Genomic DNA, 11409 nt, shown 5'->3' on the forward strand with positions numbered 1-11409 from the left:
ATTTATTGAATTTATTTTAACTGAGAGCATATTTTGAATGAATTGAATCTTTTTAAATTTACTGAAACTTACTTCATGTCTCAGAAGATGGCTTTGCACACTGTAAACATGCTCTTGCCTCAGCGCCTTTGCACTTATTGACCCTGAATGGTAGTAGGGTTTGAACACCATGATAAATGCTTGAATTTCACCCAGAGAGCAGTTGGAAGTGTTCTCCCCCAGATGGCCACATGGCTCCTTCTTCTCAACCCCTTCAAGTGTCTATTCAAATGTCATCATCACTGTGAGGCCTTCCATGACCACCAAATATAAAGTGTGCATATGCATTGCATTACCTACTCTTCACCCTCTGATTTAGTTCTCTCTATTGTGTGTGTGTGTGTGTGTGTGTGTGTGTGTATGTGTGTGTTTAACTAAACATCTTACCTTAAGTAGAGCATAAATTCCAGGAAGGCTGCATTTTTTGCCTATTTTACTCTCTAGTGTATTATTCCCAGTACCTGGAACAGTGGAATAGTACCAAACACATAGTAAGTAGTTTATAAATATGAAAAGAATTTGATCTTTTAAAAAACCCAATAAACTTGTGAGATAGGTAAAGCTGGTTTTATTATCATCATTTTATCAACATAGTAACCAACTAGTAAAATGTAAAATCAAGAATCTTTGGACTCTCTGGTTTATATAACAATTCCTTCCAATTCATGCAGCTGCTTTGTAGCCATTTTGTGCCAGATACTGTTCTAGAGTCCAAGGATTCCAAGGTGAATGAACACAGTTAAGGCCTTAAACAATTATTAAGGCTGGAACTCAAGCTGCATGGTGAGAGTCACTAGAGGGAAACTGAATGGTAGTAGGGTTTGAACACCATGACAAATGCTTGAATTTCACCCAGAGAGCAGTTGGAAGTCACTGGAGGGCTTAAGAAAAAAGTCATCATCAAAATTTTAAATTGGAATGGTTTAGATTACATATAATATTTTCATTCACTTAATATTTTTGAGTGTCAATTTTGTGCCAAAGATAATATTTAGTGCTAGGGGTACAGCAGAGAACAAAAAAACTTCATGAAACTCATAGTCTAGTTGTAAAGAACCTGGAGAGTATTATGCTGAGTGAAATAAGCCAGTTAGAGAAAGACAAGTATCACATGATCTCACTCATATGTGGAATCTAATGAACAAAATAGATACAGAGACATACTGGTAGAAGCATGGAACAGATTGTCGAATCTCAGAGGGAAGGCCGGGGTGGATTGGTGGGTGGGAAGAGATCAACCAAAGAACTAGTATTCATATGTGCACAACCCATGGACACAGACAATAGGGTGGTGGAGGCCTGGGGTGGGGGGTAAGGGAGGGATAGAAGGAGTCAGTGGGGGTAGGGGGAAGGTGGACATATGTAATACTTTTAACAATAAATATTTTGTAAAAGATTATCAATAAACAAGTGATCAAATAAAAATTTATAGTTTCACGTTGTTGTAACTGCTTTGAAGAAAAATAAGGGAGGGTAAGGGAATCAACAGCCACGGGGGTGGAGAATGTTTCAAATAGGGAGGCCAGGGAAGGCTCTATTAAGGAAGTTACATTCGAGCAGAACTATAAATGAAATTAAAAGGGAAGGATAGTTTTACAGACTTCCAGGCAGAAGGACCAGGACCTCCACATACTATGGTTACGACACAGAAATAAGCTTTGTTGCTTTAAGAAAATCAAGGAGCCCAGATGCCTAGAGTCAAGTAAATGAGGGGGAAGACAGATAAGCAATAAGGGCAGAGAGGTGGGTAGGGATAGATTATGGCGAGTCATAAACTCTAGCTGGGTTTTATTCTAAGTGTAATGAAAAGCCATCAAGTGTTCAAATCAAGAAATAAATAGTATCTGTCGCCCTAACCGGTTTTGCTCAGTGGGTAGAGCGTCGGCCTGCGGACTCAAGGGTCCCAGGTTCAATTCCGGTCAAGGCATGTACCTTGATTGCGGGCACATCCCCAGTAGGGAGTGTGCAAGAGGCAGCTGATTGATGTTTCTCTCTCATTAATGTTTCTAACTCTCTATCCCTTTCCCTTCCTCTCTGTAAAAAAAAAAAAAATCAATAAAATATATTAAAAAAAAAAAGAAAAAAAAAGAAATAGTATCTGAGTTATTTTTTAAGATGCCTCAAGGAGATGTATGGAAAATAGACTGTGGCAGGGCAAGGAGGGAAGCAGGAAAACCAATTAGGAGGCTCATGCAGTAGAGCAGGCATAAGAGGGTAGCAGAAACTCTAGAGGTGGTTAGACATGGAAGCGGTCAAGTTGACATAACTTGCTAATGGGCTGGATGTGAGGTGTGAAGGAAAGAGGAATTCTAAACGATTCCAAAGGTTTTAGTCTTAGCAATTGGTCAGTGATGGTGCTATTTCCTGAAATGGGGAATATTGTGAAAGGAGTTGTTAAGAACTGAATTGTCCTGTGTTGAAACCCTAACCCCAGTGTGACCCTTTTTGGATAAATGGTCCTGAAGGAGGTGATGAAGGTTAAATTAACGTTAAATGAGGCTCTCATCCAATATGACTGGTGTCCTGATAAGAAGAAACAGCCTGGATGCATGTGCACAGAGAAAAGACAGGTGAGGACACAGTGAGAAGGAGGCCATCTGCCAGCCAAGAGAGACCAACCTCAGGAGAAACAACTGTGTTAGCACCTGATATGAGACCCTGAGCCTCCAGAACTGTGAGAAAAAAAATTCTGTAGTTGAAGCCTCCCAGCCTGTGGCATTTTATTATATAGCAACTAGAGGCCTGGTGCATGAAATTTGTGCACTTGGAGGGGAGGTCCCTTAGCCAGGCCTGTGCCCTCTTGCAGTCCAGGAGCCCTCAGGGGATGTCCGACTGATGGCTTAGGCCCGCTCCCTATGGGAAGCGGGCCTAAGCTGACAGTCGGACATCCTTAGTGCTGCAGCGGAGGCGGGAGAGACTCCCACCACTGCCGCTGCACTCGCTAGCTGTGAGCCTGGCTTCTGGCTGAGCGTTGCTCCCCCTGTGGGAGCATGCTGACCACCAGGGGGCAGCTCCTGCATTGAGCATCTGCCCCCTGGTGGTCAGTGAGCATCATAATGGCCAGTCATCTGCCATTCGGTTGATTTGCATATTAGCCTTTTATTATATAGGATACTACTGATACAGAATTGAAGAGAAATGGTGAAAAACGTGTAGTTCTCTATTAGACAGATTGAGTTTAAAATGCCTATTCAACTTCCAAGCAGAAAAACTATGTAGGAAGATAAATATATAAGTCTGAAGCTCAGGGAAGAGGCTATAGCTGGAGCTACGATGAAAAGTCATTAGCATAAAAATGATACCTGTTGTAGGCTGAACACATACTCCCCAATCTCTATGTTCCTACAGGAACCTTCTGACTTCTCACTGTTCCCTTAGTCACTCTTCCTCAGGGGAAGAGGATTGACATAACTGATCGGTCAGTTTGAAAGAAAGAACCCAGTATTCATGGGTTGTCATTTCTTTGCATCTTTTTGGGATGTTTGCTTTCAAGAATATACATTTTAGGGGGCGGCTTGGCAGGTGAAAGGGTGGGGTGGCCAAGACCATGGCTGGAAGTGAAGCTGGTAAGGATAGTGGGAGGGTCAAGGCTAAGGCAGTATCTTGCGCACAGAGGGCCAGGCTACCTTTTCCCATGGGCCACAGCCACAGACATTTGAAGACTCGAACCACAAACCACAGAAGGGTGGGTGCCACTGTGGCCTGTATAAGTTGCAATCCTGGAGTGCCTCACTGTGGAGGTGCTGGACTGGCAGGCTATGGTCTCAAGGATCTACAAAGAAGGTGGGTCCCTCCATGTCACTTACAGCTTGAGATCCATGGTGACGAAGAGTTGGATTCTCTTGTCAAGGCTGCCATAGCTGGGGGTGAGGTGATCCTGCACATCCATAGTTCTCTGGTTGGAAAGAAGAGCAGCAGAAATTGCTTAGAGAGTTGTATTGTAACTAGGACAAACGAAATAATGGGGATATGTGGAATTTTAAAAACAGTTAAATGAAAAAGCATAGACAATGTAGACATGTAAGAGGAACATTTGTACGTTATTAGACTCAAAGTTCGATAAAAGTACCTTTTCACATGGCGACAGTTGTGTGTTGGCTGGATTTCTCCTATTTGTTTTATAGAAAAAATGGCAATTCTTTTGCTGGTCTTGCCTGTGTCTCTGGTCTGGCTGCAGTCATCTGGCAGCACAGCTGAGGCTGGAGGGCCTCACTCACACATATGGTGATTGCTTCCACCTATTGCCTGGGAGTGGCCTCTCATGGCCTCGGCTTCCTTATGTGGTGGTATTAGGGCAGCAAGAGCCTGAGAGCAGAAGCTGAAAGGCCTTTTGAGGCTGAGGCTTTGAAGTTCTATGTTGTCCCTGATGCTGTCTTCTATCTATATATATAAAGAGCCAGGAGCTTTCACATCCAAAACAACCGAATGGATGACCAAACAGGCTGAGTGGGGCAACAAGGCCAGCAGGGGGGTTAGTGAGGAACGACCAAACAACTGAGTAGCAGGCTGCATGGGGTGACCAGGCCAGCAAGGGGGTTAGTGAGGGATGACCAAACGACTGAGTAGCAGGCTGCATGGGGTGACCAGGCTGGCGGGGGTGAAGGGGGAAGTGAGGGGTGATCAAACAGGTGTGGGGGGCAGTTGGGGGTGACCAGGCCAGCAGGGGGGGCATTTGGGGGCAATTAGGCCAGCAGTGGGGACAGTGAGGGGCGACCAGGCTGGTAGGGGGGTCAGTAAAAGGTGACCAGGCTGGTGGGGGGACAGTTAGGGATGACCAGGTTGGTGGGGGGGGAGTAAGGGGTGAGCATGCTGGTGGGGGGGCAGTTAGGGGTGACCAGGCCGGAAGGGGGGACAGTTGGGGGCGACCAGGCAGGCAGACAGGTGAGCAGTTAGGAGCCAGCAATCCTGGCTTGTGAGAGGGATGGCCACCAGGAACCTTGTGGAGTTCAGCCCGCTCGCCAGTCCCTGCCCACTGGGTTGAGCCTTTGGTCATTACGAACCCTGGCTCTTTATATAAATAGATAGGAGGAGTGGCAAAGTTGCATTACAAAGAGGCATGTACACAAGTATCAGAATTGTAGCCATCTTTGTAAACAGTTGAACAAAGTTCCAATAGCACATTTCATATGTCATTACTGAAGGCCTACCAAATAGGAATTCAGATGTATAAACTCTCCCTACCCCCAAAATAAGCCTTCTGCATGGTATGTGTTAGATATGGTAAGGATAAGAATGAATAAAGATGCAGGTTGGGGCAGAGTTTGTATTCTGATGTGATATTACCTACTGTCAAATTTCCCTTCATGAGAATATGGGTAGATGGCCAAGTGGACCAAGTCTGAGGGGTAGAGCCAGCAAAGAGAATATTCTGAGACCTAAGAGCTGGAAAGAAGCCAAGGCAAAGCTGTATATTGGAGAAACCTAAGTCAAACACAGAGAGAACACTACATAGAAACAAAGCCTCAAAGACCAGGGCAAAGTGCAGAGGGTACCTGTGGCACTCACAGCTCAGCCCTACTTTCCAGTGGGCCTGGCTTAAAGGACTCAAATGAAGGCAGGTACTTACTGCAGTGGTTGATGGGGGAACTTGGTACCAGAGAATAATGCCAGACCCACTGATGCCCTATTCTCTGCTCTAAACTCCTCTGGGGATTTAGGCTGTTCCTCATCCCTCTTTTCACACACCTATCACAGCTTTAGTTAAGCAGAAAGTGAGAGAAGAGTTCACTGTTTAGTAAAGAGGGGACATGTCTTCTGTCTGGGAGGCTTCCTCTACTTACTACCACTGTATCTACCTTACTCACATTCATTTTCAAATCTCAATAAGTGATAGCACATCAAGACAGACAGTGGAGGCAGAGGCCCGGGATGAGATGTTTGTCTTGGTGTCCATGTCAAAGATGACACTTGCTATGATGAGCCACAAAATCTTGCAGAGATCATGGAAGTTCATTTCTCATTTTATTTTGAAAAGGCGACCTTACTTGACCCTAAATCTTGTCTCTGTTTTCTAGCTAGGGCCTCTGATTTTCAATTCTGTTTTTCTTTTGGAATTTGAATTTAAGGAAAAAGGTATATTAAAGGGTACATTGGAGCACAGCTCTGGTGTCAGACTGCCTGGGACCATGCACTCACTGGCTATGCAACTGTGGTTAAGATGATTAACCTTCCTGTGACTGAGTTTACTCAAGTGTAAATGATAAGAATAACAGTATCTGCCCTAGCCGGTTTTGCTCAGTGGATAGAGTGTCGGCCTGCAGACTGAAGGGTCCCAGGTTCAATTCTGGCCAAGGGCACATGCCTGGCTTGCGGGCCTGATCCTCAGTAGGGGACGTGCAGGAGGCAGCCAATCAATGATTCTCTCTCATCATTGATGTTTCTATCCCTCTATTCCTCTCCCTTCCTCTCTGAAATCAATAAAAATATATTTAAAAAAAGAATAACAGTATCTACCTCATGTAATTGTGATGACTAAGTGGGTTCATATGCATACAGCTCTTGAAACAATGATGAACACATGCATGGCATTCTAAAGGTCCTAGCTATTATTATTACTATTGTTTGTTGTTTTTAATTTTTACATGCCAGTTAGGCCTGATGGAAAAAAATACAGAATATACCCCAATATTCCCATTATTAAAATGCTTACAGTTGTATTGAGGAAACAAACTACATATACATAAATTATTTAAAAAGTAGTTAAAAGGCCATCTTTGAGAGAAATACTTAGACCACTTACCCATATGCATACTTGAGAATGAATAATACAGGGAAAGAAATTCAATAAGAGGACATGTCACTGAGAAAGTGGGTCTTGAGAGGGACCTTGAAGAAATGGTATTAGGTTTTGGGTTATGTAGGTGAATCAATGACCACTATGGACATGAAGTTACTCAAGCTTCCATTCTCCCAAGGCCAAATGTGTATGGTGGGGAAGTGATACGCTATTTTCTATTTAAACTTGATTCTTCTAAAACATTCTCTCACTCCACTTTTCTGGGTGTGTGGGTCAAAAGTTCAGTGACTTGTCATTTTGACCTAACCAGTTTACTCATGTTGGGTTGAAGTTTTCCACAATACTATCAAATTCTCTTTAAGGAAATATGAGAGCTAATTCAAAGAAAAATATGCTGGCTTTTGGTGAAAAAAGCAAGGCCCTTCTTAGGCTTTGAACAAGTTGTTTGCTTCTTTGCTTACTTCAATCAAGGTGTTCAGATTCCGTTCTCTGGTGGAAATATGTGCGTAATTACATTTCTTTGCATCTCTGAATTTTTCTGTGGCAGTTTTGCTAACTACTACAATTTCTTAGTTTAATCTTCTTTAGAGGCATTAAAGATTTATTTCTACCACTGGCCTAGTGACAAATAACTTTTGGCCCTTCTCTCTTAAGGCTTTCATATATTGGTGTATTTTGGTGTATATTTTAATATATTAGTATAAGAGAAAATCGAATGGTCCTTTATACATGCTACCTCAGAAGCAGTCTCCCTGATGCCTATATTCTTTACTTTAATCCACAAGGAGCACTCCACAAATTGTCTTACTAAAGCCCAGGCCAGATGACTTCCTTTCCTTTTAAAAACTCTTGATGGCTCCCAAAATCAAGCACACTTTCCATAGTGTGACATTCAAGAACTTCTTCCCAGTCCAGCTTCCCAGGTCTCCTTCATTCTTGCTGTAATTCAGTGCCTGTTCTCTAACCCTGGGTGAAGTGAGTTCTCACACCTGGGTCCTTTGATCATGCAAATTCCTCTCATTACATTAGTCTTCCTTCTTCTCTTCCTGGAAATGTTTTCATTGCCCTTCGAGGACTTTTGTAAGGGGCTCCTCCAGGTCTAAATAATTGGTTTCCCTCTGGGCTCTCCCAGCTTTTGACTGACACCTTTCTTTAGCTGATTGTCACCTGTTGGGAATCTTCTGTTGGTAACAAAAGCCACCATTTATTTAGAAGCATTGAGAGAATTGCTTTATAGGCTAGGACCGTTTTCTGGAGCAAAATTTCTGAAAAGTAAATTTTAAAACCTCCACTTTATCCAGTCCATGCATATATTTGCTCTTCTTGGGCATTCTGAAACCTCAGATTTTTTTTAGCATTTTCATAGAGTTCCGGTAATAGGAGTCTGCAAGTTGAAAACTAAAAGCACTTGACCTAATTTGTGGGGTCTAGGATTATACATACATCATCTCCTTCAGACCTCACTCAGGTTAGCCTCATCACCCACTATACAGACAAGAAAACTTAGATTTGAAAGTCAGATTACATGCCTGTGAGCACATGGGGCAGGAAAATGCAGTGGATACAAGCATGGGTGTCTGGAGCCAGACTACAGGGGTTTAAGTCGTATGTTGCCTGGGTTTGAATCTGGCTCTGCTGTTTACTAGCTTGTACCAGTCACTGAACCTTTTTGTGCCTCAGTTTCCTTCACTGTAAAATATGATAGTAGTGTCTTCCTTGTGAGTTTCATTTTTCTTGAGAATAAAATATGTTAATATAGGTAAAGCACGTAGAACAGAGTCTGGCATGTAGTAAACATGTATTCACTGTTATTATTATCACCGTTGTTACCAACTTTAAGGAGCACAGAACTAAAAAGTGAATGAGTCAGGATTTGGACACAGGTCTGTTTGGTTTCAAAAACTTTCAGCTCATATCTGTCTAGGTGCTTCCTACTATGCCCATTTGCCTTGAGATTAAAGAATAGAGTGAAAATCCTTTTCAACTTTTATATGCTCAGGGATATAAACGCTTAATTAAGTAATTTTAGTTTAAAATATATGATCAGTACATTCCGCATCTTTTCTGGAGATTGAAGGCTCCAGAAGCATTAACATGAGTGAGATAAAGCTCTGAAATTATTTTGGTTTAAAATGAATGATCAGTGTGGCATTCATGCTTTCTGGAGGTTGAAGTCTCGAGAAGCATTAGCATAAAAGAGATACAATTCTGCTCCCATGCAGGACAGGGTAAAAATCATGGGTCCTGTTATGAAGGGTGCTCTAGGGTGACTTGGTTATGCCTGTAATATCGGTATTTGCCTACTAGTGTTCAGACTGTCTATACCAGGCCTCATGGTTAGAAGGAACCAAATTAGCCTGAGCATGCTTGTTCCAGCACATAGCGGTTTTGTAAAGTTGTAGGAGTGTATCTCTTCCTCTCCAACCCCCTTCCTCCTTCTGTTCTTCAGAAAGGCATGGGTCCCGCATTGGTCAGGACGAAAGCAGAGGTGAGAGGTAGATAACAAAGGTGTTATGTTTGGCATGACTGGTATATCCCTTGGGTGTAACTTGCTGTGTCTGCATCCATATGATACCATATAATTAATTAAGCAAGAGAGTTTGTGAGATGCGTTCCCTGAGGGTATCATTCTTTTAATTTCGCTAAATCCAACTAAATCCAACAAATGCATTCTGGGCTTCAGGCTATGGCATCCGACTATGTTCTGTAGATATAAACTTGTATTCGACAAGGCCAGCTATCTCCAGGATTTCCAAGCCTTGTTCAGGAGACAAACAAGTAAGTAACTCTAACACGACACTTGAGTTCTATGATCATACAAGCAGGAGAATTGGCCCAGATGATTGGCTGGGGTTGGTGGTGGTAGGGGGTGTAGATAGTCAAGGGCAGCTGTCTCTGAAGAGAATAGAGAAAACCGCCACATGGAAAGGGGAGATGAACACATCAAGCAAAGAGAAAGCAAGAGCTTAGAGATGTGAAAACACCTGGATTATCCAACTGACTGATCTAAAAATGGTAGCTTGGAAGTGCTCTAAATGTTTTATAAGATTAACACCCTACAACAGCCCTATGACTTAAATTCTGCTGTCATTTCCCTTTGATAGAGGAGGAACCAAATTTACCTTGTGACAAGACTTAAACAAGGCAAGCTCTCTCCAAAGAAAAATAATTATTAGTCATTAACTTAACTACTATTTTCTATGCCACCTCTCTTGGCTGGCTATCCTCAACCAGGACTAGCCATTGGAGTAACCTGGTGATTTCTAGAACCATAGACCCCTCAGAGAGTGATTTAGTGCCTCTTCTTCATAAATCGCTCTATTATCCGACCAGTTGCTCAAACCTGAGCTTGGGAACAATTCGTGGCACCTTCTTTATTTTCCCCATCCAATTAATCTCTGAATTCTCTCAATTCTCCACTGAAAATGTATCTCAAATTCTCTTACTTGTGTGTTTGCATCCACTTTCAGCATCCAAATCCAAACTCGTCAAATCAATTGATCTCTCAACTTCTCTTCTCACCCCCTTCTAATCCATCCTCCAAATCACAGCTACAGTGATTGGCTCAAAGTCCTCCAAAGGCCCCAAGTTGCCTTTGGAATTCAGACCAAACCTTCATGATGATTTACAGAGCTCTGCATGGCTAAGCCCATGCCTGTTCCTTTCACACCACCCTCCCTCTTGTCCAGCCACACAGATGTTCTTTTATTTCCTTCAATGTGACAAGTCTTTTCTGTCTCAGTGTCTTCCCACATGCTGTTGTTCTTCCTGTGGGAATGACTCTTTCTATACCTGACTTCTCTGGTCTCAGACCTTCTATGATCTCTTTAATAAAATATCCCTTCTTACATTTTCTTTTTAGGGCATGCTGATCTTTTCCTTAATTGTACAATCCTATATAATAAAAGGCTAATATGCAAATCGACTGAACAACAGAACGATTGGTTGCTATGACACACAGTGACCACCAGGTGGCAGATGCTCAATGCAGGAGCTGCCCCCTAGTGGTCAGTGTTCCCCCCCAGGGGGAGTGCCGCTCAGCCAAAAACCAGGCTTGCCAGCGGGCTAATGGCGGGCTAATGGCTCACCTATTTAGTCCACAGGTGAGCCTCTCCCACCTTCAGGGCAGGTGGACACCCCCCCCCCCCCAGGGGTTCCAGACTGCAAGAGGGCACAGGCTGGCCTGAGGAACTGCCCTCCCTCCCCCGCTGGTGCATGAATGTCATGCACCGGGCCTCTAGTTTGTTGATATGCTTCTATGTGGTTACGTATTGAAATCACTGTCTCAACACAAGCTTGAAAGCTTCATGAGGGCAGGGATTGCACCTACTGTATTCACTATCGTACACCTTATACCTAATCTGGTGTGTAGCACAGAGTAGATGCACACTAAAGTTATAATAAATAAATAAATAGACAAAACAGGTACAAAACTGCATGAGATTGGAAATGAGGTAATTGATTTAGCAAGGAGGCCACTTATGATATTTGCTTGGCTGTTTTCAGTAGAGTGATGGGAGAGAAACCAAATACAGTGAATCCCAAAACTGAATGAGAAAGCAAAAAGGAAATACTAATAAAGGTAATGTCTTATAGAGGAGACAATAATAATTGCTATGTTCCAGACCATGATC

At 42.9% G+C, this 11409-nt stretch overlaps 1 pseudogene; it reads left to right on the forward strand.

The window, feature by feature from the left end:
- Positions 1-3586: 3586 nt before the first annotated feature.
- LOC139006368 (histone H2A.V-like) lies at positions 3587-4036 on the forward strand (annotated as a pseudogene).
- The last annotated feature ends 7373 nt before the right edge of the window (positions 4037-11409 follow it).

This window comes from Myotis yumanensis, unplaced genomic scaffold, assembly GCF_028538775.1.
Source record: "Myotis yumanensis isolate MYYU_CA2020_CCGP unplaced genomic scaffold, mMyoYum1.0.hap1 SCAF_3, whole genome shotgun sequence".
Lineage (NCBI taxonomy): Eukaryota > Metazoa > Chordata > Mammalia > Chiroptera > Vespertilionidae > Myotis > Myotis yumanensis.